The sequence below is a fragment of the Gadus chalcogrammus genome, chromosome 14 (genome assembly GCF_026213295.1).
Source record: "Gadus chalcogrammus isolate NIFS_2021 chromosome 14, NIFS_Gcha_1.0, whole genome shotgun sequence".
NCBI lineage: Eukaryota > Metazoa > Chordata > Actinopteri > Gadiformes > Gadidae > Gadus > Gadus chalcogrammus.
In genome coordinates, this window is record NC_079425.1 from 25,778,467 (window position 1) to 25,802,655 (window position 24,189).

General features: G+C 47.3%; 1 protein-coding gene across 1 annotated transcript in view; it reads right to left on the bottom strand.

Annotated features, from left to right (window-relative positions):
* The window catches only part of LOC130403222 (tyrosine-protein kinase CSK), a 39,499-nt gene extending 24,939 nt beyond the window's left edge, over positions 1-14,560 (bottom strand). The window contains exon 1 of the mRNA XM_056607471.1: positions 14,340-14,560. The gene's annotated coding sequence lies outside the window, so the exon portion shown is untranslated. The remainder of the gene's footprint in view (positions 1-14,339) is intronic.
* Positions 14,561-24,189: the final 9,629 nt, after the last annotated feature.

Here is a 24,189-nt window from a genome sequence, read left to right on the forward strand (position 1 = left end):
CGTCCGAGCACAGCGCTGGTATTGTCTTTCAGCGGCAGTGAGGGAAAGCAGGCAGCGGAGATATGGAAATGTGACCTACTGGGTATGCAAATATGAAGAATCAGCTCCCCGCGTGCGCACTGGAAACACGGCGTCAACACGTCCTGAGCAGCGCTCTGAGCAGGCCGCCACGGGGACAACCTCTCAGAGGGTCAACAACACAGGAGTTGTGTGTTTCTCTGCATTTCCTCATGTGTAGAAGGCCTTCTACACATGAGGAAATGCAGAGAAACACACAAGGACACAGCAGTGCCGGCAGGAGGAACGCAGCCTCCAGTCCTCACAGTTTTCCTTTCATCCTTCCTCACACCTTCCCCATCATCCTTCTTCACACCTTTCCTTTCCTCTTCCTCAGGTGGGATTGAAGCGTGAGCAGTAGGGTGCGGTGCCCCTTCATTTCGGTGGGGCAGAAACTACTGGCGTTAGGCGTATGACCACACCCACAATTTATATACATTTTTAACTTTTTTTTTTTGAGCTACATTAAAACATGTTAACTAAACTAATTGTGAGTAAGAATTAAAAATAAACTAATACCCTAATGTTACTGCATGCTTTTGAAGTGCCATCCGCAACACTCGTCATATGATGTCGGGCTAATTAGAATAGCCCATGTGCAATGGAAATACCAACTCTGCAAAGTCAAGGACAAATTCGACATTATAGGGAAGTTATTTCTTCCATATTTTATTTTAACAATCCAACAACAATTTAACAAAAGGCTTTGCAGTGCATTGCAAATACATGAAAAGTAGTAATACAAGTCATCAATCAAGCAGACCTTCGATTAGGAACTTGGCCCAACGATGTGTGCAAATCTCTCAATAACAACTTTTGAAATCAGGTATTTCTCAATAACAGCCGTTTAAATCAGGTATGAAATCAGGTATACAATTTAAATACCTGCTGAAATAAATAAATAAATAAATAGGCTTCAATGCCAAAAGATACAGGCGGAGTAATTCGATTTTAAACAACAGTCCTAGAATACGACCATTATGACATTACCATTATCACAATTACCATTATTATTTGCGGGGAGTTCGCCGCCCCACCTGTGCCCATATGGACGGCACGCGCCTGAGCGTGAGATGATTAGCAGGGAATCGTCAGGTTCATGAGCGGTACAGAAATAAAGAAAGCGTGTTTCAGTCTCCATGACTCCATGAAATGATATGCTAATGAAAGGGTACACATGTCACATTATGTAAATGACAGTAACCCTGTTGAATGGAGGACGCTACAGCTCTGACGTTATCTACCGTCTCCCCATTTCCCCCTCGAGTGGATGCAGACACCGTGTCACCTCTGACCCCATGAGAGCAGGAAGTTCAACACCACGCCGTCAGCGCACAGATGCCCACTTCCTTCCTGGTGAAAAAAACATACGTTAAAAAGATGCCCCCAAGGACCCCCACGTGATTGACACCCGGTCCTTCTGTCTCTGAACAAGCGCAGGTGGCATACTCTCCGTGGAACGGGTGGCATGCTTTAGGCCGAGATATGCAAACGAGTATTTAAATGAGAAAAAATTATAATCTAAGGCTGCATTACATCCAGAAGCAGAAAGCATAGCATCTGTTTGTTTCTCATTCAAAGGAAACAGCCGTGAGCGAAGTGGTTTCAGAAGCTTGCCTATTTTAAAACCAACACACCGGTGTGACTACAGCAGAAGAGTGTTTATTCTGTGTGCGTCGACGCCGTGCTTCACCCCAGGTGAGCCATGGGGGGCGGTGACATAAGACCCACAATGCCGTTCAGCCGGCTACACGACGCAGGGCCGCGGCATCCAACGCCAGGGAGAGAAACAAACACAATGGATCCATTCTGTTTCCCTAGAACAACAGAAGGAGAAGTTCCCCTGAGTGTCTTTGATCCTCTGCGCGCCGTGAGTCAGAGCGCGGGCGGACGGCGACGCCACGGAGACCGGCCAGCGGGGAGGAAACTCAAAACAGAACGCGTTTCCGTCATGATGTAATGTGGGCGCCTCTGACGCACGTTTCTGACCATGTGTATCCAATAATCAAAGTCATAAATAAATACCTTCATAACAGTCAGTGACTGAGGAGAATTACACATTTTTCACGTATGGATTTTGTGGAACCAGTTAGATAAGTGCTGCAGTATGGATTTCTTTATCAGGTTATGTGCAGGAGTCCCAGAGAGAGATAGACTCTGTCCATCAGTAGGGTAAACACGGACTGACACAAGCCTGTGAATCCCTTCCACACTGTAGCTGTAATTACGGGCTTTCCGATTAATTTCATCAGCCCTTCAGAAGGGGAGAGTGTTCTGCTATGATCTCCAGGTTAGGTGATCCTGCAGACCCTCTCTACTTAACTTAATCCCACCAAAACAAGACCAGAAACTATCTAGATGTAGGCCTCCGTATGGAAAGTAAGCCATGAAAGTGTAAGATGAACAGCAGTACTCGAGTCACGCATCAATACAATCTAGGCCGGGCTTTTGAAACTGAAACACACCACAAGGATCCTAGCCACCTGCACACAGAAATATGTTGCATGGTTTTGACAGAGTACTTTATGACTGTTTTGGTAAGCAGCCAAGAAAAAGCAACTGTGCCATCTGTAGCATTATCAGTTTTTTTACGTTAGCAAAAGCTAAAAATAATAAGATGAGTTATTCAAACCAGTTAAGATGTGGAATGTATTTAAACCCAGTATTAAAATATGTGTCAGACCTGAATTGGAAATTTGATAACTGTTTAAGGGATGGGTATCACCAAACCTGATAGAAAGGGAGAAGGAGAAATAAGAGGATCTCATGCTACTGAGCTGAAGTGTACATCCTGACCAGCAGTCACTACAGACACCTCGGTTAACAAAACTGCCAGAGCAGCATCCTCTAGTGCAGACCAGAGCGATGCAAATTCAGACACTAAACGCAAGATCTAAAAACGTTTGGTCTGCAAGCCCTCTGTGGCACAAGAAATGAACCGGGGGGATGCACTTGTTGGGGAACAGGTGCTTACGTAACGGGGAAGCCTGTTTGTTCAAACTGCAATAACGTAGTGCACTATGTTATATTCATGAGCGTTTGTGATCCTCTCCATGGTTTCTAAATGAGCCTCTAATGTGCGTACACGTACCTTTAAACTCTTCAGTGATGGCTGTGGACCCGGTGCCAATAGAACAGCAATGATACTGAGGGATAATACAGACCCGAAAGCCATCAGACAGGAAGGCTATTTGGAGCCGTAATTACTTAATTGAGAGACCAGCTCAACATTACCATTGAAAGAGCATCAGAGAGCGAGATAGACAGAGACACAGTGAGACAGAGACAGAGAGAGAGAGAGAGAGCAAGCTAGTGCTTGGGCATCCGTCTCTGTCCATGAACAGACGGAAGCTGGCTAGCTTGCTGGTGCGTGTGGACGTGCGTGCGTGCGCTGGTCTGAAGTGCTTCTCCCCCCATTAGCTTCAGGTGAGAGTTCCTGTTAACTCAATTTGGTTGATGAGCGCAGACAGTGACAGAGCGGTGGAGGAGGAGGGAGAGCTGAGGAAGAGCAGCGGACAGAATGACTGAGCGGAGGGCGAGAGACGAAGATGAGAGAGAGAGAGAGAGACGGAGACGGTGAGCGAGAGTGAGAGCGATGGTGGTTAGGGGGAAAGTAAGGGAGGAGAACGCAGTGCATGCTGGGAGCTTGGCCGTGCTTCAGAGGCAGAGACCGGGGGAAAAGATGGCGTTCTCTTGAGCGCCGCAGGACAGGCTGAGGTAAGCAGGCGGCGATGGAATAATGTATGAGCCTCGCAAATGAGGAAGACCAAAGCCCCCCTCCGGAGGAGGTCCCTAACTGGCATCATGCAGGAACCTCCACACATTTATATGTTCGACCCAGTCGCCGCTCAAAGCACTTTACAGTATTGCCTAACATTCACCCATTCATGCACACATTCACACACCGACGGCGGTGTCGACCATGCAAGGTGACAGCCAGCTCGTCAGGAGCAGTAAGGCTGAGGTGCCTTGCTCAGGGACGCCTCGACACTCAGCTAGGAGGTACCGGGGATAGCACCAGCCACCTTCCGGTTACCAGCCAACCCGCTGTACCTCCATCGTGAGCAACATGCCGCCCCTCTGTGAATACCACAGTCACCCTCCTCCTCCCTAACGCTAGGTGAACGAGGTTAAAGTAGCAGGCCATGCTGCCCACTGCAGCTATAAGCCTAAATCATGATTCCAATATTCAGGCTATCATAAACAATGTATCAATATCAACTAGTTCATATCATGAATGCCATGTGAAGGCTCCAGGTGACCTCTGACCCGGCTGACTCAGACTGTGTTACAACATCACAGCGGCACATCCAGAGAGCTCAGAGGGGGGTGGGACTGATGGGGGGGGGGGGGGGGGCTTCCACTGGGCAGAACCGCAGCACGTCCCCGCTGACTGCTTATCCTTTCACATCAGTCACAAGGGGAGGGGGAGGGTGTGAGTGCGTTTGTGTGCGTGCACACAAAAGCTGCTTATTAGCGGCGACAGCTAAAGGATGGCAGGGAACCAATATGGCAGAAGTGTGTGTTGTTGAGCTCCGTTCAACAGATAGAAGCTGCATTCAGAGATGGCTGCACTGATGATATGGAGGGAGAGGGAGACAAAGAGGGACAGAGGGAGAGAGAGGGAGGGAGAGAGAGGGAGAGAGAGAGAGAGACAAGGGGGTGAGGGAGGGAGGGAGAGGAGAGGGTGAGAAAGGGAGGGAGAGGAGAGGAGAGTGAGGGGGAGACGGTTCTTGGGAGGCCGTTATATTCCTGGTGCTGCTTGGAATGGAACGAGACGCCCCGCATGAATAATGGAGCCTCCGCCCCTCTTGCTGTAGTCTCACCAGCCCCTCCCACTCAATAATTGATAGCCAACCACAGGCCTCCATTTGCACAAGAACCACTGCTGGGACGGGGGGGACACAAGCAAGAAGGCCCGATCCCTCTTAGAATCAGAATCCAGATATGTCGGCCGGAATTCAAAACGGTACTTTGACACATAAAGTACCCCGAGTTAGTAAAGTTAGAGATCTAAACTGTAATAGTGCAATAAATAACACTAGATAAATAGAAATGAGGAACACGCACACGCACACAGGAAGGCTAGCTTTAAAACTATCTGCACTGCCCATTTGTGCTATAAAAGATGAAATACTCCTTTGGGCACAATCCAAAGTTCAGCAGTACTAACATTACTTCCTGTTTTTTATGATTGACGGAAACACAATGGTGTCAAAAGGTAACTAGTCTATTAACGATTCTCCACCACTGCTGAAGTTAATTCAAATCATGTTTATCAGGTCAGGTAACACACACAGTACACTGTAACATCAACATTGATGGTCTGATGTTTTAAAATAGAATCTTGCTGTCCTAACACACACACACACACACACACACACACACACACACACACACACACACACACACACACACACACACACACACACACACACACACACACACACACACACACACACACACACACACACACACACACACACGATGTGGTTCCTTTTAATCTCTAGTTTAAAGGTCCCATCACGGGGGGAGGATTTCATCAGCACAGAGCCATCCTGTTCAACCATTGCTCCTCCTGTTTGATCAGCTCTAAACGTACAACATGTAGTCACAAATGTGTTTTACATTATAGCAGACATTTATTTGGCTATCAATCAAGCAGATCAGTGTGGCGCCCTTGGGCAGATAACTCCCTCGTTAACTAGGGCATGGAGATCTTTTCATAGGCTCGGCTAAAAATGAAGTCGAGTGATAGGTGTCACATCGTGAGTTAACTAGGCTAGGAAAGTTTCACCGCTTTTCAAATGAAAGAGCGAGGATCACCCGCCCGCCGCCAGCAGAGGAATCAAACGGGACTCCAGGAACTACATAAGACGTGGAAGAAATGAAAACAGCGAATGAAATGACCCCCCCCCCCTCCCCCCCTCAGAGAGAACGTGTGGATGAATGCAAATGTCGGTAATAACTTGGACCGGATATTGAACCGATTTTCCCCCGACCGTTCCATCCACCGTTCCGTTTACTCGTCCATCTGAGCCAACGTTCGTGCTCATGTGACAGACTGCTTGAGTGAGAATGAAAATGAAAATCCAGTCACAACAGTGTGTGTGCATGCATTAGCATGTTCCCCATGACCACTGCCTATTGGGCTAAACAAACTTTATCAGATTACTGTTGACAATGCTACCTCAGTTTCTACTTGTTTCCATCCCTGCTTCAGCACAAAGATTGGCGATGGTCATGCAAATATTGCAATATTATACAAATATAATATGATCAGATCCTGCCAAATTTGATTATAGTCGCGGAGGGGTTCACAGAGTTTATAACCCCAGGAAAAAGTTTTTAAAGGTAAACTGTAACTCCTGTTCATTTAAAATGTAAACGTGGCTGAGCTATAGTACCGCTGTTAGTTTTAAATAAGTGATATTGTTTACTTGGCCCATGTGTGCCAGAGAAGCACGGCTCAGCGAGGAAGCGTTAAAGTTTCACCAGCAACAAATCCAATAACCAGCTCGCACGCCATAGCATGAGACTCCTGACTCAGATCACAGAGCCGATATTAAACCGGCCCACCATGTGAATCAACTCCGACATGAATCCAAACTTGAGCCCAACGTGACAAAATGAGGTCAAAGGCTGTGACCTGGACAGGGTAATGGTGAGACAGACCCAGGAGCCAGAGAGCTCTGTGGGTTTTCTTTAGCATGGCCCGGGCCGGCTGGTAATATGATAATATGGTGTTGTTCTGTATTTAGTTAAGGTTGTGTTGTACGATGGGACACTTTGTGGTTTAGGTTACAAAGAAACAGTTAATCAAAAGTATGAAAGTGTTTAAGTGTGTGTCACAATTAAACAACCAATACTAATTCCCAGCCTCAGACTAACTACTCCTGGTCTACTCCCAGTCTATGACAGAAAGGAACTGGTTCTAAACATACCTAACCGTTATATTGTTGTGCAGAAGAAAAAACAAGATTACAAAATGTTTGACACAATTTATATAGATAATAAACGTCACGCTAAATTGAATAAGCATGCAGCGCAGACAAATATAAAAAAATGAAACAGGCACGCAGGTATGTAGGTCATCAGAACGGTTCCGGCCAATTGCAGGCTTTGGATAAGGGTTACCTCATTCTCTGTGGTCACAACATGACCCCCAGCCACCCAGTGCTGGTGGAAGAGATGCAATGTGGGCATAGCGTGAAAACAAAAGCCCCCCACTGCAGTGTGCCGCTCACAATGCCTGTCCACGAGCCGGGGCCCGGGAGGGCCTTCAGCGCATCACACGTTCTTCAGCAAAACCAACACAAAGCCATTCACAACGTGGACTCTATTGTTATTCTGCAACACACACACACAGGGTCAGGCCCAGGCTGGTGGATACGTCTCATAGTTCTGCTGGGCATAGGATGTGCTTTTGAGCAACTATCAGCAACAGTGTGATGAACTATGGACAACCACTTGATTTGATTGCGTTTGAAGCTCAAACGACAGATAGTGGAGGGCGGTGGCTTTAGGAGTTATTGAGAGTATTAGGACGACTAGGGACACAGAGTGAGTCCACGTGTCTCAGCAGAGTGTAGAGTGTATTCCGATAAGCGCGTGACTCAAAAGAAGAACGAAGTGAAGACTTGTTGAACGATAGCCTCACCGCAGACCCACCCCTGCGAGCCACAGGGCCGGTCCTCGGCTCTGTAATCTCCTTTCCTGTGACAATCGCTCGTATTTTTAGAAACCAGGAAGTGAACTTGACGAGACGCAGACAGGCGCTCCGACCCAAAGTGCGACGTGGTCATTTCCTGCCGTGGGCGGAGGAGCAGAGCAGTGATTTGAGAAAAACAATACGGGCAGCGTGGAGAAGGCCTCACTTTGGTCCCCCTTGAAGAAGGCTGCTCTCCTCCCTGCCCGCCCAACAGATGTGGGCAGAGGGCTCAGGAGCAGGTCAGCACTGTTCCAGCAGAGCGAGGGTGGAAAGCCACGATAAGCTCAGGGATGTGTAGGACGCTGTTGATAGTGGCCATTGAAACAATATCAAACTTTTACGATGGATAAAGTGACTTTAGTTTCAGCATCGGTGGGTTAAATCCTCACATGAAATGCCAGAAAGTAAACAATGGTCTAAATTGGAACTTGTAATAAGCTATTGCAAAAAGCAGAAGTTAAAGGAAGTAAGACCCCCCCACTACTAGAACCTTAGCCCACTGATTGATGGGACGGGTTATCATACAGAGTGGTGTGTCAGCATCACCCTGCTCTCACGGCCTCAGTTACAGTACCTCGCCAATGAGCGACAGCTAGAAGATAAGCCTATCTTTAAACCCTCCTGAGTCATCCCGGCCAAAGGCCGTAGGAGTCCTAGACAGAGGGCGCTGGCCCCTGGGTTACAGCCCTTGATTTAGTATCCCTAGCAGTGACGGATGTGATGGAGCAACAAGACCACCCATCACCAAGTAATGACAGGTGGTTCCAGGAGCAAAGCTTTCTAGCCCTGCTGAAGCTGATGCAACGTGTTGTTCTCCACTAGGAAGACACTTGAACTCAGAGCAAATCCCATCTGCAGGCTCTCCGGACTCAGGAATACACAACACGGATCATGTTGACCTACAAACAGTATTTAGCTCATTGGAATGATAGGTGCTGAAGAAAGGAGATTAACCGTTTATAAACCATAACTCCCCAGTCTTATACGATAGTGATCTATTTGGCCATCTGTCCATTCAGGCGACAGTTACATATCTTATGAGGTAGTGAACACTAACAGTAGGACTCCAACATCACAATTACCGCCTCCATTTTGTAATGCCAGGATCACTATGAAATGCTCCAATAAATAAAATTTCATTATGTTATTTATTGGAACTTTTATTTAAACTTATGTAATTACTGTAATTCATCGTTTAGTTATTACTCTAGAAGTAATTCGTGATTATGCGAGACGTTCTGTTTGAAATGGCCAGTTTTTCTCATGCGAGACTTGGCAAAACAAGGTTTTCATTAGCCGAGGTTACAGTGTCTCTCTTGAGCCTGTTCAATTCGATATAAGTATCGCCAAGTCCCATGATGCATTCTGATGTTCAAACCCTATACTGGATCTGCTAGTTCCTAGCATCATGTACTAAGCTAGCTACCTTTCTTCAGTCATAAAACACAACAAAGATAACCTGTACAGCGTCTACACAACACAAAGAACCCAGGCAGCAGTAGATGACTAGGATTTCTATTGAAAATTTAAAAAAGGCAGCTGATAATTTTCTTTAGTCAATATCACTTACTTTCAGACTCGAGGAACATGAACCAAACCAACGTGTCTACTGCCAATTAGACAGCGGAAGAACAATGAATCTTCAAGCATTAGTCAAATATCCGCTACAAACCGTACCATTGAGAATACCTGATTGCACCATGAGAGCACATCAAGTTTCACTTCCTGTCCCAGTGCAGTAGCGTATAGCTAAAGAGCAACAGTAAGGCCTGTAAAGTGTCATCAGTTCATCAACCCACACATCATTGTGTGATGTCATTAGCAGCGGCTGTATAAGGATAGACGTGAGGCTTGATTGAACCTTCAGTAACCTCCTTGTATATGTGCATCATACGTCAGGTAAAATACATGGCTGCATGGGATTTGATTGGGTTTGGCGACATATGTGACGTGAATAAGCCACTTATTAATTAGCTTATTGAAGTCACTATAGTTATGTATGCATTGACATTCTCTGTGTAGCAGGCTAGCCCGGCGGTACCCTAGCGCTCTGTATGTTATAGCCGACAGTCCCACAAGTTATGTTTGACATACTAAGAGCTGGTGTTGTGAACCCAGACGAACACCCCGGCCTCCGTTGTGTTGTGAACTGATGCTGAGTAGGGGCCCTGAGAGTGGGGGCTCCTGAGGGTAGGGGCCCCTGAGAGCCGCTGGTTAGCAGCTCCTCTGAGAACACAAGGGTGAACCCAAGGACGCGCTCGTTCACCACAGGAACCACCATCAGTACACAAGGGAGACGCAACGAGCAAACGGAACAGAACATTACGTTGAGTATGAAATGGCCTCACTTTACATTGAGCAGATGCATTAATCCAAAGCGACAAACAACCATTCATACACCCAGTCACAACGCGACGGCAGAGTCAACGACACACTGTGACAGCCAGCTGGGAGTTTAGGGTGAGGCGTCTTGCTCAGGGACACCTCAACACGCTAGGAGGAGCCGGGATCAAACCAGCAACCTTCTGGTTACAAGTCAACCCGCTCTACCTCCTGAGCCGGGGATCGAAGTAGACACCTTCTGGTTACCAGTCAACCCGCTCTACATCCTGAGCTACTACCGCCCAATCCATCTCCATCTCCTGCTCAGGCTAGCCATCCAACCTGCTCTGATTAGAAGACGCTCCTTCAACTGAGTCTATAGGTCAGACATAGCTCCGCCCTCAGCATGTCCACATCACTCTGCGGTCGTTAATCTCTCTGGGTCGGCCTGACAAGGCGGGCACTTTAATGAAACGCACCCTGAAACACCTAATCAGGGTGGGCATGTCTACTTAGCAGATGAGCTCCTCCGTCCTCCTTTCGTCCGTTTCTTTGTGCCGGCCGAGTCCTCGTGCCGGCTGTGCAGCCCACAGCCTTCTGAGTTAAATTAATCACGCGCGCCTGCCGCACCGCAGACCCCAGCCCGGCCATCGCGGCTCGTCAGCCTGAGAGCCCCCACATGTCGGGGTCCGGTAGAAGGAGGGAGAGTCCTTCACCCGTGCGCCCCCCCGCTCATTAATTCCAATCTGCTACAGAATAACAAACAATCAAAGACCACCTGTGGTGTCGATAAATAACCCAAAGCACCTGCTGTGCTGTGTGTTGTGTTGTGCTATGCTGTGGCGGGAGTGTGTGCGTGTTTATTTTTCCATTTGAAATCCAGTAAGGGACGATAAACGATGCTAGAGTAGGTTCTAGGTACCTAGCCACATGTGTGTATGTGTCTTGTTGTAGATGGCAGGTTATAGGATTCTGATGAAACCAGTTTGTCTAACGCGCTGCTGGTCTAGTAGATTGATTCTGTGATCAGTAGTGAATACTAATCTCAGGGCTTTCACATCGTAGTGACTGTCGCCATTTGGGGAGTAAGCATTGGAGGCTAGTTATTCTGTAATGCTAGCAGTAGCGGTGTTTCGGTCATCGTTTGGGCATAATGGTGAACGATTTTTTTATTATGGGAGACAGTGTGTTTGAAACTTCCACAGTGTTTCTCATGAGACAAAACACAGTTTTCATTAGGCTATGTTATGCTACATTCAAATTGATTTAGGACTTTACAGAACTACAAAATATGCCGGAGTATCACCAACAACAACAACAAATCCCATGATGCATTCTGAGTACAAGCCTTAATCAGAATGCAATGCTGTTGGGATCCAGGTCAGTACTTCCTCTTGGCACACTTCTCTAGGAGACCATAGTAGAGCCTGACAGCTACTGGACGCTAGGGGACGAAGTCGATATTAGGGACTGAAGAAATTCAGATCGAAATATCGGCCGATATTCTGAATATAAATATATATCGGCTGATATTCAATATGTATATTGTGGCAGCTCCTTGGGATACACGAAACTGATATATCTGTGAGAAACCAATATCAGACAACCGAAAGAAAGTCCTTCCCAGTACGTAGACAAGTAAGTCACTCCTAGCACGTAGCCAGACCCTTCCCAGTACGTAGCCAGACCCTTCCCAGTACGTAGCCAGACCCTTCCCAGTACATAGCCAGCACCCCTCCCTCCCGGCCCCATGCCTTGGCTCCAAGTACACGGCCACGCGGGGCCTCCCTGCCTCCTCCAGGAGCGTGCCGCCTGGCCCCCGCTGTCCAGACGGGCCGTCTGCCCACGTTGGCGCCCAGAACGGACGCCACAATGTGCCTATTCTACCGGGCCGCTCAACCAGGGGGAGAGGAAGCGGGGGCGGGGAGCCGCTCCGGAGGCCGGGCTGAAATAACCGCGGCGGCAGCTGGAGGGCTGGAGGTACGAGCTCTGTCCCGAGTCATGACAGGAATGGAGCTCGCTATAACAGGCCGAAGGTGTGGCCGTCTGGTCGCAGCACCAGCAGTGATGCAACACATCCGCCTTCCAGGACCGCTCAAAGCCCTGAACAAACACAGGGCGCAGGGTCGCGTTCCCGGGAATCCCTTTCAGAAGTGTTGGATGGATCTTTTAAATAGATTGATCCCCGTACGTTGAGCACTGGCATCCGGCTCGCGGGGAATTCATCCACTCATTGTGGAAAATGACCTCAGGTTAGTACAGAATAAAGATCAGCATGGATGCTTTCTCTGAATTAAAAGATGTGAGTTCATGAGCGACGACCCTTTGAAATAGTGTCCACTCGATGGCAGCAGGCCACCGCGGAACATTGATTTTACTCGCATCCATTTAATAGACTAAGCCTGGGACAATCGGAGGCCCAAGTGGAGCCTGGGCCTCGCGGCGCCTGGTCTGCCGGGTATCGGACCAGCCTGAGGCCCGAGCGCCTGGCTTAGTGTGAGACAGTAACACAGTGCAGCGCCACACCAGCGAGGTGATGAGCTTCCCCTTCTAAGCACTCTGCTTCAGAAAGACAGCTGACCGCCAGCCAATCAATGGTCAGCCGAGGGGACGTGGCCAGGGAGCATGTGTCGATAGTGACAAGACGGGGTGCTAACCATTTGATGGACTGGGCGGTAGAGTTCGGGGATATTTTCAATATTCGATGGCATCTGACCCCATACCTGAAATACCGTTGTACCGTAATAATACATAAGACCTACTCTGCATTGAAATTAATCAAAATGTAATAATAACACCTCGATGTAAAGAGGAGGAGAGGAACCAGGGAAATTATAAAAGGAGTTGGTAAACAATTGACCAAAAACGATCACAAGAGAACCCTATCAATAATCGACGGAACGTGGTCCGAGTAGGATGGAGTGGAAGAGAGAGAGAGAGAGAGAGGACCCCTCGGCCTCAGTACAGCCCTATAGTACGAGAGGTGGGACGGCCCGGACACACGCCACATATCGAACATGTTGTCATGTGGTTGATCAGATTCCAGGGGGGATAATAGAAGTCCTAATCCGTAGCTCCGAGCATCATGGCAACAGATTCCTCCAATGGCAGCCGCTGAGCTATCATTCTGCCTCATTACCCTCCCTGCACTCATGCTAATTAGTCAGCCACTTAAGGAAATTGTTTACACGAAGCACGATATTCAAGCAGGGAAGCAACCGTTTGAAATTGCTATCTTCCTTATTAAAATGACATGGGGAAGTTATGAGTTGTGTTCTTGCAACGATGAAAGCGTAATACCTTAAATCGAGATGTTAAAAGGGGATATGGTTCTATCATAGCGTACTATGTGATTCATTTAAGGACCTCTAATACATGGTAATGAATTAACGTTTGTTTGTTTTTTACATTGAAAACTGGGGATTTAAAATACAAAAGAAGACCATAAAAACCAACATGAAGGGAAAGGCGACCACAGTACCAATGCCAATAACATCAATCCCACTGGTGCGTTATTATCAATTAGATTAACAGTTCAGTGTTGTTCTTTATTTAAAGCACCAGCCACCACCACCAGAACCATCATATCGACCATCGAGACAATGGCATGATCAACTACAACATTCGGAGGGGGACAGTGTTTCTAAACGTCCTGCCACACCACGTAGAGGTATGCACATCTAAACACATGTCCCGGGTTCATGTTGTAGTCCTGACCGAGAACAACAGAAAACAACAGTCTACTGGTGAGACGGGCAGGTCAGGCGTCTTCTCGGCCCGTTTCCTGAACCCTCCCAACAACAATCCCCGGTGCACCTCCTGCTCATCCTCGGCTGGATGCAACACAAGTCATCTCTGCATGACTACGCGATGCATGGCGTGGCAGAGTGGAGCATTCATTGCGATAGAACACATATCACTTATCCTTAGAACAATAAAGCACTCAACAGTGATCATGCATGCAGTGTTGATATCGGAGTCAGGAGGAGGTCCTGCTGCTGTGGACGCGGAGGAGGCTACCATGTAGCGGCTGAAGCTACCTAATGCCCCCAGTGGAGACACAATGTGATCAGACGGCCGGAACACGCATGCGTTCCGGTGGTACACAACAACACTACAACACAACAGCCGATACGGGCCAATTAGGGCCTTTCCTCGGGGCTTCATCCACCAAGCGTCCTGGCTGGAGTGTTGCTGCCCTGAGGAACACAAGGAGAGCCCACATCGCGTGTAATCGCTGTGAACTCACCGTAAACGAGACCACTTTGGGGTTGGACCAGATGTTGCTGCAGATCAGGGATGCGCTCCCATGAGGACGACTCCTCGGTCTGCGGGGCGTCCGGGTTCGGGTCTCGGGGAAATGAGCCAGTCCGGGACAGGGCTGTAACGAAACGCTCCGTGGACTCTCTGCTCGGCGATCTCTCTGAAGGCCTGGAAGAGGAAATGGTCTCCCCAGTCAGATCGCAGCGCACATGCGTAGACGCGAGCGGCGAGCGGAGCGGAGTCTGAGCACCGCGCTGTGGCCGAAGGGGTGATGAGAGCATCATGCAACATGAGAATCAGAATATACAATACACGATAAAATCAATAAAGTAAAAAAATAAATAAAAAAATTAAGTAGCAGCATAGTCTCAAAATAAATATTAATAATAAAATAAAGTAAGTCATAATAAGATAAACTAAAACAGTAGTCATAATTAATGAGTGTAGTAAAGTTTAAAGTGTAAATACATGTGATCCTAACCCTAGCCGTAACCCTAACCATAAGTGTACAGCTCTTTATGTGATGAAATTAAATGGTTAAGAAAACGAATTCAGCATTTATTAGAAGCAGCATTTGTGATGCCGAGAATTAATCCAAGAACCCCTCCGCATAACATGATTGAACTGAGATGGTGAATTATAGGAGGGCCAGAAACTGATCCCGCATTATTCAGATTGAGTTTTTGTTCTATTTATCGTGTTTGATGCAGATGGACAGCATGTGCATCCATCGACTGAGATACCAGTCACCAATCTAAATTTAAAAACACTTAACTGCCACCTGGTGGGCAACTTCCAAAAGTACATCCCCCACAAGCAGCAAGGCAGTACTGTGGGTAAGGTAGGGCATGTACGAATTATCTCATCCTAAAATTGTGCGTTAACATTTTACTTTTAATTCTTTATTTTTTTATTTGTTTTATATCTATCTATCTATCTATCTATCTATCTATCTATCTATCTATCTATCTATCTATCTATCTATCTATCTATCTATCTATCTATCTATCTATCTATCTATCTATCTATCTATCTATCTATCTATCTATCTATCTATCTATCTATCGATCTATCTATCGATCTATCTATCTATCTTTCGTTCTTCCTCTCTTTCTTGCTGTCTCTCATTATTTTCTGATATATCTTGTTTTTATTAAGGCTGTATTGATCTGTGTGATGCAGCAAGATAATGCTGATTCAGTTACTATAAGAGACTCTGTCTGTAGGTCATTTAAGTCATTATTTAGCTAGCTATTATGTCAAATAAGTTGGTGTTTCTATTACATTTCGTAGGCAGAAATAGTGTGTTGATTTCTTTAACATAAAATAAATAATAATTAGTTTACATTTGGCCTATTCATGAATTTAGTAGGTGATACTTTTACCCAAAGCTACTAACAGTGGATCCAGATTCAGGGTATTATGTAAAAGGCATCTTGCTCAAGGAGGCCAGCAGTTTGTGGATATTTAGTGCTGTTTGTGTCCCATTCCCCTTACACCAGTGAAGAACACACTCCCAGCTGCTGGCGGAACACACCAGTCTCCAGATGTCTAATGGTCTTCATAATAACACAACAATGGAGACGTGGTCTGGATGTGATAAACGTTTCAGATGAAGCATCTTGGGTGGCGCTAGGAAAATCCGAACCAACTGCATGCATTCGGTGATGGATGATGATGATGGTTCCAAGCCATGGATCCACTCTAAAACTCATCAGGAACAGGGAGACTTTTTAAACGGCTGCTTATTTCCGAGGGTACCAAACATAATTTGGTTTTACGCCTATAATAACAAATATAGTATCTTAATCGTAATCCCTCATCGTATGAAAACAAATCTCATTGAATTCAAAGTTAGTGTTAGTGTGGGCGTATCCCAGCGGACTCTGACCAACAGGCGGACAGACAGGCTACACTGAGGTGTCCATCCCAGTCACACCCTTGCTATTCCCCTGGGAACCAGCGTGTGGGTCAGACGACGTCTGTCCTCAGCTCTCTGGAGCAGTGAGAGCCGCTATGCTGTGCACTGCTCAGCCATTTAACACTCAAAGGGCCCCTAATGTACCACCAGGGGGCAGTGTGATAAGCCATTACAAGCCGTGAAAATCTGCCTTTCCCTGTGCCTCGGTGACATCACAAGTGGGCATATCCACCCAGATGTGCACTGCATAGATCAGTCTACCGGTCTACCCAGTGGACTGTAGCAAATGTTGCTGATCTATCCAGCGTACATCGAGGTGTCACTAAAACACAGGAAAAGGCTGATTTTGAAACTGTTTGAAATGGCTAATCACACCCCCACCTGGTATAATAAGGCCTTTAACCTTAATACAAAGCCATACGTGGTTTCACAAACATGTAAACAAGGAGCCGGCATCTTGTTCAAGACAAGGGGTGTGTAAATGTATTATAGGGTGCAGACATTGGGAATTTAACCATTTACATTTAGGGCATTTAGCAGACGCTTTTATCCAAAGCGACTTACATTTAAGGGCTAGCAGTACATTTGTCATAAGAAGTGCATCAATATATCGCTGTCGGTACAGAAGAATGTTCATAGAACCAAGTGCAAGTACCACAATCGCTAGGCTAATCAATTCCCTGTGTTACAGCCATGATAGCAGCTACTGCAGTTGCTACACAGTTAAGTACTATAATACAATACAATACAATGCAATACAATACAGTGTACAATGGTGGCCAGAAGGGGGAGGGTGGCTATGCAGAGTCGAGGTGGACTCTGAACAGGTGAGTCTTGAGTCTTTTTCAGAAGATAGTGAGCGACTCTGCGGTCCTGAGAGTGGCAGGGAGCTCGTTCCACCACTGAGGTTGTGACTTTGCTGAGCGGCCTTTGCTAGCTCTTAGCGATGGCGGTTCCAGACGTCCAGCTGAGGTAGTTCAGCGGAGGGATCGAGCTGGGGTGTGTGGCTTTAGCAATGCTTGGAGGTAGGCAGGGGCAGTTCCATCGACTGCCTTGTATGCCAGTACCATCGTCTTAAATTTGATGCGAGCTACTACAGGGAGCCAGTGGAGGTCCCGGAAGAGGGGGGTCACATGGGAGAACTTCGGTAGGTTGAACACGAGGCTCGCTGCCGCATTCTGGATGCGCTGCGAAAGTTTAATCGCAGAGGCAGGAAGTCCAGCCAGGAGTGAGTTGCAGTAGTCGAGGTGGGAGATGACCAGTGATTGGACTAGAAGCTGAGCTGCTTCCTTTGTGAGGAAGGGTCGGATTCTGCGGATATTGTAAAGTGCAAATCTGCAGGATTGGGCGACCGCAGTGATGTTTGCAGTGCAGGATAATTGATTGTCCAATACAACACAGAGGCTTCTGGCAGTTGGAGAGGGAGATGCAGTGATGTTCTTGACGGTGACCAGCTAGTCCATGTGTGGGCAATCTTTCCCTGGGATTAGGAGGAGCTCGGTTTTGTTGAGGTTAAGCCTCAGTTGATGGGCAGTTGTCCAGGTGCTGACGTCCGCCAGACATTCCGATATGCGTGTTGCAATCAGGGTTTTATCAGATGAGGGGAAAGAGAGAAATAGCTGAGTGTCGTCAGCATAGCAGTGATAGGAAAAGCCGTGCGATGCAATTACCGAGCCCAGAGACCTGGTATAGAGGGAGAACAGAAGAGGCCCCAGTACAGAGCCTTGAGGGACCCCAGTTTCAAGCGTGCAAGGTTTGGATAAGGAGCCATTCCATGTCACTTGATAGGTGCGGTTCGTCAGGTAGTTTCCTGTCAGGAAAGAGCAGATTCAGCAATGCCAAGTTCGGCAAGAGTGGCAAGAAGGATCTGGTGGTTCACCGTGTCAAATACTGCGGACAGGTCGAGGAGAATGAGAACCGATGAGAGGGACGAGGCTCTGGCAGCACGGAGGGACTCAGTCACCGCGAGGAGAGCCGTCTCGGTGGAGTGTGTCTTCTTGAAGCCTGACTGGTGAGGGTCAAGGAGGTTGTTAGATGAGAGATAGGAGGACAGTTGGTTAGCAACGGCACGTTCCAGTGTTTTAGACAGGAATGAAAGAAGAGATACCGGTCTGTAGTTCTGGATGTCGGTGGTATTAAGAGTTGTTTTTTTGAGGAGAGGCTTTATTCTGGCAGTCTTGAAAGACGCTGGAACAATGCCTGAAGTGATGGAGGAGTTGATAATTGAGGTGAGAAATGGCAGGATGTCGCTTGAGACATCCTGGAGGAGAGAGGAGGGGATAGCGTCAAGGGGGCATGGTTAGATGTTATTATTCTGTTGACCTCGTCAGAGGTGAGAGGGATAAATTGGGTAAAGACAGAGGAGGGGATGGGAGGAGGGAGAATGGAGGCAGGGATAAAAGAGGAGCTAATGTCCTTCACTTTCTGGGTAAAGTAGGTAACAAAGTCATCAGCAGTGAGGCAGGAAGGAGGTGGGGGTGAGGGAGGGTTGAGGAGAGAACAGGGAAAACAGTTTCCTGGGGTTTGTGGTAGAGGAGTTGATTTTGTTCCGGTAGAAGGCAGATTTGGTTGGTGACACACAAGAGGTGAAATCTGAAAGAAGGAAAAGATAGTGAAATAGATCATTAGGACAGTCTGATCTCTTCCATTTCCTCTCAGCTGCTCGCAACTTTGTTCTACAAGTCCGCAGAGGATGGGAAAGCCAAGGCGGGGGCGGTGAAGATCACGCAGGTCTGGAGTGGAAGGGACAGAGGGAATCCAAGGAGGAGGCGAGGGAGGATAGCAGAGTGTCTGAAGATTAATCTTTAGATAGTTGAGAGAATTGTTCGATAGAAGGAAGTGAAGACAGAACAGTAGAGGCAAACGTAGAGGGAGAGAGGGATTTGAGGTTACGGCGAGTGGTGAAAATGTGGGAACTAGAGAGGAGGGAGGGAGAGGATTTCAAGGGGAGAGAAAAATCAACAAAGTGATGGTCAGACACAGGGAGCGGGGTAACGGAGAGAGCAGAGGTGCCGCAGGACCTGGTGAATATTAGGTCAAGCTGGTTCCCGGCCCTGTGTGTGGGAAGAGAAGGGGTTATTGTTAAGTCAAAGGTGGCAAAAAAGTTGGTTAGTTCAGGTGAGTGCAACTTCTCTGGCAGGATTTTGAAGTCACGAGTGGGGTGCCATCCTCAGGAAAGCAGCTGAGGAGGGCATCCATCTCGTCGTAGAAGTCACGGAGGGGACCTGGAGGACGGTAGATCACCACAATGGAGAGCTCGATAGGAATGGTGACCGTGACAGCGTGGAGTTCAAAAGCAGATCTGGCCAAGTGTTCTAGTGGAAGGACCTGGTAGGACCACATGGGCGAGATCAGGAGTCCGGTCCCCCCTCCTCGCCCGGATGGTCTAGGGGTGTGCGAGAATGAGTAGACGGTGGAGAGGGCAGCAGGAGTAGCAGAGTTCTCTGGAGTGATCCAGGTCTCTGTCAGGGCCAGGAAGTGAAGGGTCATGAGGGACGCGTAGGCTGAAATCGAGTCCGCCTTCTTGACCGCCGACTGGCAGTTCCAGAGTCCTCCCATGACCTCTAGGTCAGTGTAAGCACGGGTAGGTGGATGGCGAAGATTAGACGGGTTACTGCGCCGAGCAGTGGAGCCATGGTAACGACGTCTGCGGGTTGAAATCCTGACAATGATTGAAGTACGACACATAGCTGCAATAGGGCAGGTGGCCTCCCCGGGACTTCTTCGAGGGACTCCCGCAGAGAGACTCCCTCAGTCTTTGTTTCCCGGGTCTTCGTTTGCTGGGTCCTGACGCTACAGCTGATGCTAATAATAGCTAGCCCTTAAGTGGGCAAGGTAGCTCAGGCAGACTTGGCTCCGCCCAGCTATCAAGGCTTTTGTTCCCACCGTAAGTGGCAGAAACTAGCAAGAACGACCACTTAACTGATCACAACAGCAAAGGCCTTCTGACCAACTGCCTTCTGACTAGGAGTCAGACACCCTGTAGCCAGGATACACTTCTTACCTTGTGCTGCCTGCCTTACATCTTACCCTACACAGTACTTCTGTGATTAGGAATCCATTTACTTCACAAATATTTTCAGGAAAAATCACATTGAACCTCCATCACCACTACCCAGTGAACCTCCACCACTACACAGTAACCTCCATCACCACTACCCAGTAAACCTCCACCACCACAAAATGAACCTCCATCACCACTACCCAGTAAACCTCCATCACCACTACACAGTGAACCTCCATCACCACTACCCAGTGAACCTCCATCACCACTACCCAGTAAACCTCCATCACCACTACACAGTGAACCTCCACCACCACTACACAGTGAATCTCCATCACCACTACACAGTGAACCTCCACCACCACTACACAGTGAACCTCCACCACCACTACACAGTGAACCTCCACCACCACTACACAGTGAACCTCCACCACTACACAGTGAGCCTCCACCACTACACAGTGAACCTCCACCACTACACAGTGAGCCTCCACCACTAGACAGTGAGCCTCCACCACTACACAGTGAGCCTCCACCACTACACAGTGAACCTCCACCCTTATCCCCACCCCACACCAGCGTGCCAGAGTGTGTGAGAACTACCACCCAGCTGGCCCGCGGAGAAACCCCCGCCTCACGTCCAACACGGCCGCCCTGATCTGGTGTTCCAGACAAAAGAGGAAACAGGAAGGGGGTCAAAGGGCAGAGGTCAGCGATAAGGAGAGTCACAATGGTCAGCAATCTGCGTATTGACTCCCGGGGGTCGCAGAGGGCCACACGGAGCCCTTATCACAGCACCTGACGCCACAGGAAGCCTTTCCCCTCGCCAAAACAAGAGACCGCACGCAACCCCATGCCCGCCGCGGAGCTGCTGATTGTGTGTTTGTGTGTGTGTGTGTGTGTGTGTGTGTGTGTGTGTGTGTGTGTGTGTGTGTGTGTGTGTGTGTGTGTGTGTGTGTGTGTGTGTGTGTGTGTGTGTGTGTGTGTGTGTGTGTGTGTATAGCGTGTGGGTGGTTTGGAGGTAATGTTTGTGTGTGTGTGTGTGTGTGTGTGTGTGTGTGTGTGTGTGTGTGTGTGTGTGTTTGTGTGTGTGTGTGTGTGTGTGTGTGTGTGTGTGTGTGTGTGTGTGTGTGTGTGTGTGTGTGTGTGTGTGTGTGTGTGTGTGTGTGTGTGTGTGTGTGTGTGTGTGTGTGTGTGTGTGTGTGAGTGTGTTTGTGTGTATAGCGTGTGGGAGGTTTGGAGTATTTGAACGTAACAAACCATCACTGATCGGAACATGGGCGGTTGGGTCTGAAAGCCATGAGTCGGAGTGCTGCTGTGTACATTCTTGGACGGCCATTGTTTTGTCAATGCTATCGCTGTGGAACTCAGAGCACAGCGGCGCCTGATCTCTGTGTCTGTCTCTCTCTCTCTCTCTCTCTCTCTCTCTCTCTCTCTCTCTCTCTCTCTCTCTCTCTCTCTATCTCTATCTCTCTCTCTCTCTCTCTCTCTCTCTCTCTCTCTCTCTCTCTCTCTCTCTCTCTCTCTCTCTCTCTCTCTCTCTCTCTCTCTGGTGATACATACCATTCCCCATTCCCTCACCATTGTCTCTCTGTGTATTTTATTTTCTGTGTAATAATACATGAGCATGATCACCAGGGATGAGTTCACCCATCCACCATCACCAAGCAGGACACCCCTATAGGAAGGCGGGCCATGACCCAGTCAGCCTGGTTCTGGAGGCTGATTGGAGCTGACCCCTGATGTCCTGGTTCTGATTGGACAGCAGACTGGCACTAGATCATAAAAACTTTTATTATTGTAGAGGTATCAGAGAGGAGAGACACTAAGGTACAGAGTTGTATTGTACCTTTACCTTATAGTCATTGAACAAAATGAATCTACCTGAAGAACTTGTTGAATTAAAAAGGACCAGCGAGCTGAATTGGAATAGATTGGTTGCTCTATCTATCTTAATTTTTTTAAATAAGATCTTAATACTATCACTCTGTGTAATACTCACGTCATAACGGTGAACATATCAATCCTCTGGGCTGATAAGGTATGTTCTGGTCCGGAATAAATCCACCAGAGGGAGACACTGAGACAGTTAGGGGCCATTCCACACCGCTTGCATACCCACTGGGAAACGTCATAATTTATGCCATCACTAATGTTGCATGGCATGCTGTTGTCCCCAGCTTCCAACAGATACAGATCCGTCTTCACGGTATGGGGCGGCTTTACCGAGAAAAGGTCAGTGATTGCGGAAATACCAAATATGTTAAATTTCAACATTATGAGCTAGGAAAGGGAGTCAGCAATCTTATCACGCACGCAGTAGTGCAAGAGTTCAGTAGTTCATGATTAAGTTCGCTAGAGAAGGCTTGATGTCCCGTATTGGAGGAGCTGTGACTATATAATGCTATGACTATATATATACGACTATATTTATTGATTTATGGTTTATTTGAGACAGATACAATGTACATCGACAAACTGAGAACAGCTATTCAAGGCAAGTACCATAGTGCTTATAGCGGATGCTAATTTGTAAAACAATGAGTAAATGGTAAAAAATAAGTTTAACCGAGCGAGATACAATAAAGCACAAGGTAAAAATAAGATGGAAGAGGTTAAAACAGTGAGCTAAAAATAAGGTAAACTGAGTACAGCGAGATACAATGAAGCACAAGGTAAAAAAAAGATAAACCAAGCACATCAAGATACAATAAAACACATTAGTAACATGCTACAGACAACTAGACATGAGTACAATTTTGTTGCTGAATTAACCAGGATTTGGTAATTCTCTTAAAAGTGTTGAAGTTTGCTATAAGATGCCCCTTCACAAAATGTAATATTAATTAAAAGAAAATTAGTTGAAGTAAAAATAAGACACTCTTTTAAGACCATAGTTTAACACAGGTGAAATAATTGACAGAGGTAAGGTGATGAGGCTGAATTAAAACCAGGGAGACACCTGCAGGACAGAAGTGAAATTACACATGGACAGTTAGTCTTAGTGAACATCTGTTGTCTCGGACCTGGACTCCTAAAAGCTCAGATAGTTTCCCTTGAGGCTGAAATGCATCTCCTTTGCCATTATGAATGTACATAAAACGTTCATATAATATATACAAATATAATATACATGTTAATGTATCTAATTGTCATCTATATATTATAATAGCTATTACATCTATGAACAGATGTAGCTAAATATGGGCAAAGGAAATTGAAATTACTAACTTACTAACGAACCAACCTAATCCTGAGAACATCTCCGGTGTTTCTCAGACCTGTTAAGGTGAGCACCCACAGGGCAAAGGTCACATCCACACACTCACGGCCAATCTGCACACCAGTACACGCCGTTTAATGTCAGATAACACGTTAATCTTTATAAGGTCCATAACCGCTCATAGGAATGTTGGATTCTGATTAATTGAATGTGTGTCAACACATTTTTTGACAATGTTGTGCTGTCCCATAATGCACCTGGCTCCATCTGAAAGCATGCTAAGTAGCTGCCAACGGTTGGACTTATTATTTAACATTCCTTTGATTCCCACAGACACACACAAACACACACTCGCACACACCAGACACCCCAGACACACACACACACATTTGACAAGACACACACACACACACACACACACACACACACACACACACACCACATACACACACCGGGACACACACACACACACACACACACACACACACACACACACACACACACACACACACACACACACACACACACACACACACACACACACACACAAACAGCAGACACACAAACACACACACACACACACACACACACACACACACACACACACACACACACACACACACACACACACACACACACACACACACACACACACACACACACACACACACACACACACACACACACAC